The sequence below is a fragment of the Trichomycterus rosablanca genome, chromosome 2 (genome assembly GCF_030014385.1).
Source record: "Trichomycterus rosablanca isolate fTriRos1 chromosome 2, fTriRos1.hap1, whole genome shotgun sequence".
NCBI lineage: Eukaryota > Metazoa > Chordata > Actinopteri > Siluriformes > Trichomycteridae > Trichomycterus > Trichomycterus rosablanca.
Genome location: NC_085989.1, coordinates 62,291,789 through 62,297,959, shown reverse-complemented (window position 1 = coordinate 62,297,959; position 6,171 = coordinate 62,291,789). Strand labels below are relative to the sequence as shown.

The window sequence follows — 6,171 nt, the reverse complement described above, 5'->3', positions numbered from 1 at the left end:
ATCCCTGCTATCCGGTGGGGTAGGGATCATGAGAAAGAAGGATTAAAAAAATTTTAAGCTTTAACACAGATGTCAGTCAAAGAGTCTGGTCTGTGGCTGTCTGCTTCAGGGGTGCTTGGTGCCTCTCCAGATGGTCTAGTGGGGTTATCAGCTCTACTGGAAGTCAAGTGTCCCTACAGTGTGCGTGACATGACAATTGAAGAGGCTGCCAAGAACCAGGATTTTTACCTTCAAAAGGAGAGTGGAATCTGGCAGCTTAAACAAATCCATGAATATTGGCACCAAGTGCAAGGGCAACTGCATGTCACACAGCGGGACATATGTTACTTTGTTGTGTGGACAACTAAGGACTTTAAAATAGTTGAAATATCGCGAGATGAAGCTTGGCAACCCAACCTGCAACTTCTTGAGCAGTTCCACCATATGCTTCCAAGAATACTTGAGAAGAAAAACTTGTAAATATGTAAATACAACTATCGCAGTTTAGTTGAACACCCTACAGATTCTTTTTTTCTTCAAGAATCAGTTTTGTTTAGCTTTAGTTTACTAAATAAAAAATGTTTATTGTCTCATTAAAAGTCAGATTGAAGGTGTTTAAGGGCAAAGCTTTAACCTGGGAGTCCTGCATGGTACTGAAAGACAAACCCAGTGACAAAATTAAACGTTAGGGACACAGCAGTATGGCAATGAACAATAGTCAATATAGCCACCTACCAATGTGAGGCTTCTTCAACAGTGTCAAAGGGCAATATTTCAGGACTTCTGAGTGATCACTTAGTCCGTGTCATCATTATTACTGAACAAATAAAACATAATTGTATTATAGTCAGTAGGGGTGTGTCAGTACCAGGGTGTATCATGGTATGGGGGTGTGTCAGTACCAGGGTGTATCATGGTATGGGGGTGTGTCAGTACCAGGGTGTATCATGGTATGGGGTTGTGTCAGTAGCAGGGTGTATCATGGTATGGGGGTGTGTCAGTACCAGGGTGTATCATGGTATGGGGTTGTGTCAGTACCAGGGTGTATCATGGTATGGGGGTGTGTCAGTACCAGGGTGTATCATGGTATGGGGGTGTGTCAGTACCAGGGTGTATCATGGTATGGGGGTGTGTCAGTACCAGGGTGTATCATGGTATTTGGGTGTGTCAGTACCAGGGTTATTATCGTTAACGAAAACGAACAACATAACGAAAACTGAAATTGAAAAAACATTTTCGTTAACTGAAATAAATAAAAACGGTAATTAAAAGAAAAAACGATAACTAACTGAAACTGTATTATGCGTTTACAAAACTAACTAAAACGTACTAAAATTATAGATAGAATAGCTTTCGTTTTCGTGTTTGTCTATTTATGAGCTTTGTGAACTGATATGAAATCGATTATTTCCACTCGAGCAGTTTTACGTTAGCTACCGGTCTTTCCCAATCCGCTCCCTCCTCACTAACACTCCACTACAGAGGGACACTCCACGTGAACGCACAAACGGAGGCGGAGTGAAGAGGGGGAGTGAGTAGAGAGCGGATTGAGATTGGGGAGCTGCTCCCTGACTGCACTTCATGTTTACAAAAAGACTGTTTCTGTTTCTTCTCACCACGCTATCCTGCAAAATGACCACAGCAAAAGTTAAGCTTATGTTTTTCTCAGATTGAGCTCCCTGATGTGTGTCTCATGAATTAGTTTATATTATTATTAGGGCTGTCGTAATCGCGATTAACGCGTTACATTTTTAATCGCGATTAAAAAAAATCTCAAGATGAAACATTTTAATCAAACTATTTTTATTGGGCTCTTTGTGCCACGTAAATGTGTCTCTGTGGTTAATTGCATTTCTTAAAAGTGCATGAAGCAGAACGCTGATTAAGAACAATATAATGGCCAGTGATAGCTCAGTGGTTAAGGTACTGGACTAGTAAACAGAAGGTTGCTGGTTCAAGCCCCGCCACCACCAAGTTGCCACTGTTGGGTCCCTGAGCAAGGCCCTTAACCCTCAATTGCTCATCGTGTTCAGCTCATCGTGTAAGTTGCTTTGGATAAAAGCGTCTGCTAAAATGCTGAAAATGTAAATGTAAATATAAGCACAGGTGGACACTGTCAATTCTGAGACCTTCCCTACACACTTGCTCCCTGCGCCCTATAGTGCACTTAACATTCTTAAAAGGCCAGACAATATATCTGTAATTCACATTACATGACCAGTAAGACGTTAGAAAACAACAGTCCTTTTCTTGGAATAGCCCTTTTTTTAAGAAAACAATTGTTCTTGTGTAAATTACAAGTGCAGGAAAAACTACGGCAGATACAAAAGGTGCACCGGGGCCCATGGCAGGGGGGCCTCCACAACATGAACTCAACCACTCACCTCACTGCCTCCCCACATTGGCTGCACATATTACAATATTTTCGTTAAGTAAAATTAAAAGAACTGAAACTGTGCAGTAAAAATACCAGAGGCAGGAATTTGGACCTGAAGTGTAACTTCTGAGTGACTTTTAATTCATTCTGATCAGCTATCAGCACCTGCAATTTGTTGAGGGGGCCCAACATTATTTATCGCGTGACAGCCCTAATTATTATGTTCATGTGTGTCCTTTTCAGCAGCAGTATTACACACATTTTGCACCTAAGGCTGCTATCTTGTGGACTGTTACAGTTTTTGTGGACAGTTGGTTGTTCAACAGTAATTGAATACATTTTTTAAATGGTATCTTTTGTTGAGTTTTTATTACACAATACTTACTCTGCCCTTTTTGAATCCTGCACCTGAAAAATAACCCAAAGTATGAAAAAACTAAAACTAATACTAAAACTAATAAAAACTAAACTAAAACTAAGCATTAAACAAATAATAAAAACTAATAAAAACTAGCAAACCCACTCTAAAAACTAATTAAAACTAACTGAATTAGAGAGAAAAAAGTCAAAACGAAATAAAACTAGTGTGTCAGTACCAGGGTGTATCATGGTATGGGGGTGTGTCAGTACTAGGGTGTATCATGGTATGGGGTGTGTCAGTACCAGGATGTATCATGGTATGGGGTTGTGTCAGTACCAGGGTCTGTCATGATATCGGGGTGTGTCAGTACCAGGGTGTATCATGGTATGGGGGTGTGTCAGTACCAGGGTGTATCATGGTATGGGGGTGTGTCAGTACCAGGGTGTATCATGGTACGGGGGTGTGTCAGTACCAGGGTGTATCATGGTATGGGGTTGTGTCAGTACCAGGGTGAATCATGGTATGGGGGGGTGTCAGTACCAGAGTGTACCATGGTATGGGGGTGTGTCAGTACCAGGGTGTATCATGGTATGGTGGTGTGTCAGTACCAGGGTGTATCATGGTATGGGGGTGTGTCAGTACCAGGGTGTGTCATGGTATGGGGGTGTGTCAGTACCAGGGTGTATCATGGTATGGTGGTGTGTCAGTACCAGGGTGAATCATGGTATGGGGGTGTGTCAGTACCAGGGTGTGTCATGGTATGGGGGTGTGTCAGTACCAGGGTGTGTCATGGTATGGGGGGGTGTCAGTACCAGGGTGTATCATGGTACGTGGTTGTGTCAGTACCAGGGTGTATCATGGTATGGGGGTGTGTCAGTACCAGGGTGTATCATGGTATGTGGGTGTGTCAGTACCAGGGTGTATCATGGTACGTGGGTGTGTCAGTACCAGGGTGTGTCATGGTATGGGGGTGTGTCAGTACCAGGGTGTATCATGGTATGAGGGGGTGTCAGTACCAGGGTGTATCATGGTATGAGGGGGTGTCAGTACCAGGGTGTATCATGGTATGGGGGTGTGTCAGTACCAGGGTGAATCATGGTATGGGGGTGTGTCAGTACCAGAGTGTATCATGGTATGTGGGTGTGTCAGTACCAGGGTGAATCATGTTATGGGGGTGTGTAAGTACCAGAGTGTGTCATGGTATGTGGGTGTATCAGTACCAGGGTGTATCATGGTATGGGGGCGTGTCAGTACCAGGGTGTATCATGGTATGGGGGTGTGTCAGTACCAGGGTGGAGAAATTTGAACCCTGTACTGTTGCACCAGTTAAGATGATTTGCAGGTAGAACGAGACACCAGAGACTGGTACCAAACCGGTTCTACTACCTCCACTCTGTATCTAAATCAATCATCCTTCACTTTGGACTTTCAAAGACCAGAGACAACCAAACAAGTAACAACAGTCCAAGAACACAAATCTGCTGAAACCCTGATAGAACCAAAGTGGGTTTTTTTTTTAATGAAAGAGTGTTAGTAAGTAAGTAAGTAAGTACAAGTCAGCTTAAGTTCTCAGTAAAGAGGTGATGAAGGTTTTTTATCATTTTTTAAAGATAGCGAGAGATTCAGATGTTCGGACAGACAGAGGAAGTTCGTTCCACCACTTGGGTGCCGGTACAGAGAAGAACCTTGATGCTCGTCCTCCTCTAGTTCTGGGTGGAGGATCAAGTCTAGCGAGACTAATAGCTCGGCTGGTACAGAGTGGGGTTTGACTAGACCACGATGATAGGTAGGTAGGTAGTATCAGAATACCAGAACCCCAGCAAGTAATGGGTGAGGGGGCCTATCTTTTAGGCTATGTCCGGAACATGGCCGCCATTTTAAAAGCCGCCATATTGGATCAAGGGCAAGTTTTTCCAATTGGAAGGTGGTCATGTAGCATATCAAAGAAGACCAGAATTTTCTCAGAAATCGATCGCCGCAATCAGATTTGCAATATCGCTTGTGGTTCAAAAGTCAACAAAGAAAGTTCAAAACTTCTGTTGTTGGTTACAGGTAACTGAAGATGGAATTGATGAAAGAAGAGAGGATCGAGGTGATCCTGATGTCCGGGGAACGCAGCTGCCGTATCATAGCCGCAGACTTCAACAACCAGCACCCAGAAAGAACCACCGATTTCACACCACTGTTGCATCCCTCAAAGCCAAATTCCGAGAAACTGGGACTCTGAACTTTAGTTCCTATTCGGCTGAGTGTAGAGAATCAGAACTCTTCATCGAACTGCACAGCGAGTGGCGACCTTTGTGCTTTCACTCATACATTTACTTAGTACATTTCTAATAATTTCAATTTCTTTTATCAACTGTACATTAAAATGAACCATTAATTAATTAATTAATTTATTCATTTACAACTTTTTAAACAATCAACACTACATCAAGGATACCAACTTTTTCATCATTAATGAATTCATGCATCTACATTTACCATCAATTCTCTCATTCATCTACTCATCTAAACCTTCATACATTCAGTTCCAAGGAGAGGTTCATGTTAACTCTGGTTCCTCTCCACCATGGTCTAGTTTGTCTGTTATCATCTACACATACATTCATTCATACACCAGTGTAGGTGGAACCAGGGGATTTTATTCTTCTCAGTGTAAAACCTAACACACCTACCTGTCAGATACAGGAGGATCAGAACCTGCTTCATCACTGATACGTTCCTGAAAAACTGGAGAAGTTTTACTGAACGTTCCACCTGAAATAAAATTAATTTAAGAAGCAACATGAATATTCACACCTTAAAAAACCTATAACTATTATTAAATAGGCAGTAAACGGTAGAGATAGATAAAGTGATAATGTGTATATAATTTTAGTAGGTAGTGAACGGTAGAGATAGATAAAGTGGTAATGTGTATATAATATTAGTAGGTAGTGAAAGGTAGAGATAGATAAAGTGCTATTGTTTATATAATATTAGTAGGTAGTGAACGGTAGAGATAGATAAAGTGATAATGTGTATATAATTTTAGTAGGTAGTGAAAGGTAGAGAGATAAAGTGATAATGTGTATATAATATTAGTAGGTAGTGAATGGTAGAGATAGATAAAGTGTTAATGTGTATATAATATTAGTAGGTAGTGAACGGTTGAGATAGATAGTGTTACTGTGTATATAATATTAGTAGGTAGTGAAAGGTAGAGATAGATAAAGTGATAATGTGTATATAATATTGGTAGGTAGTGAACGGTAGCAGTAGGTAGTGAACGGTAGAGATAGGTAAAGTGTTACTGTGTATATAATATTGGTAGATAGTGAACGATAGAGGTATATAAAGTGTTAATGTGTATATAATATTAGTAGGTAGAGAACGGTAGAGATAGATGAAGTGTTAATGTGTATATAATATTAGTAGGTAGAGAACAGTAGAGATAGATAAAGTGATAATG

General features: G+C 41.1%; 1 long non-coding RNA gene across 1 annotated transcript; it reads left to right on the top strand.

Moving 5' to 3' along the window:
• The first annotated feature begins 1,538 nt into the window (after positions 1-1,538).
• LOC134300170 (uncharacterized) lies at positions 1,539-5,104 on the top strand. The gene is made up of 2 exons (XR_010007324.1): positions 1,539-1,626; positions 4,770-5,104. It is a non-coding gene; the product is annotated as an uncharacterized LOC134300170 (long non-coding RNA).
• Positions 5,105-6,171: the final 1,067 nt, after the last annotated feature.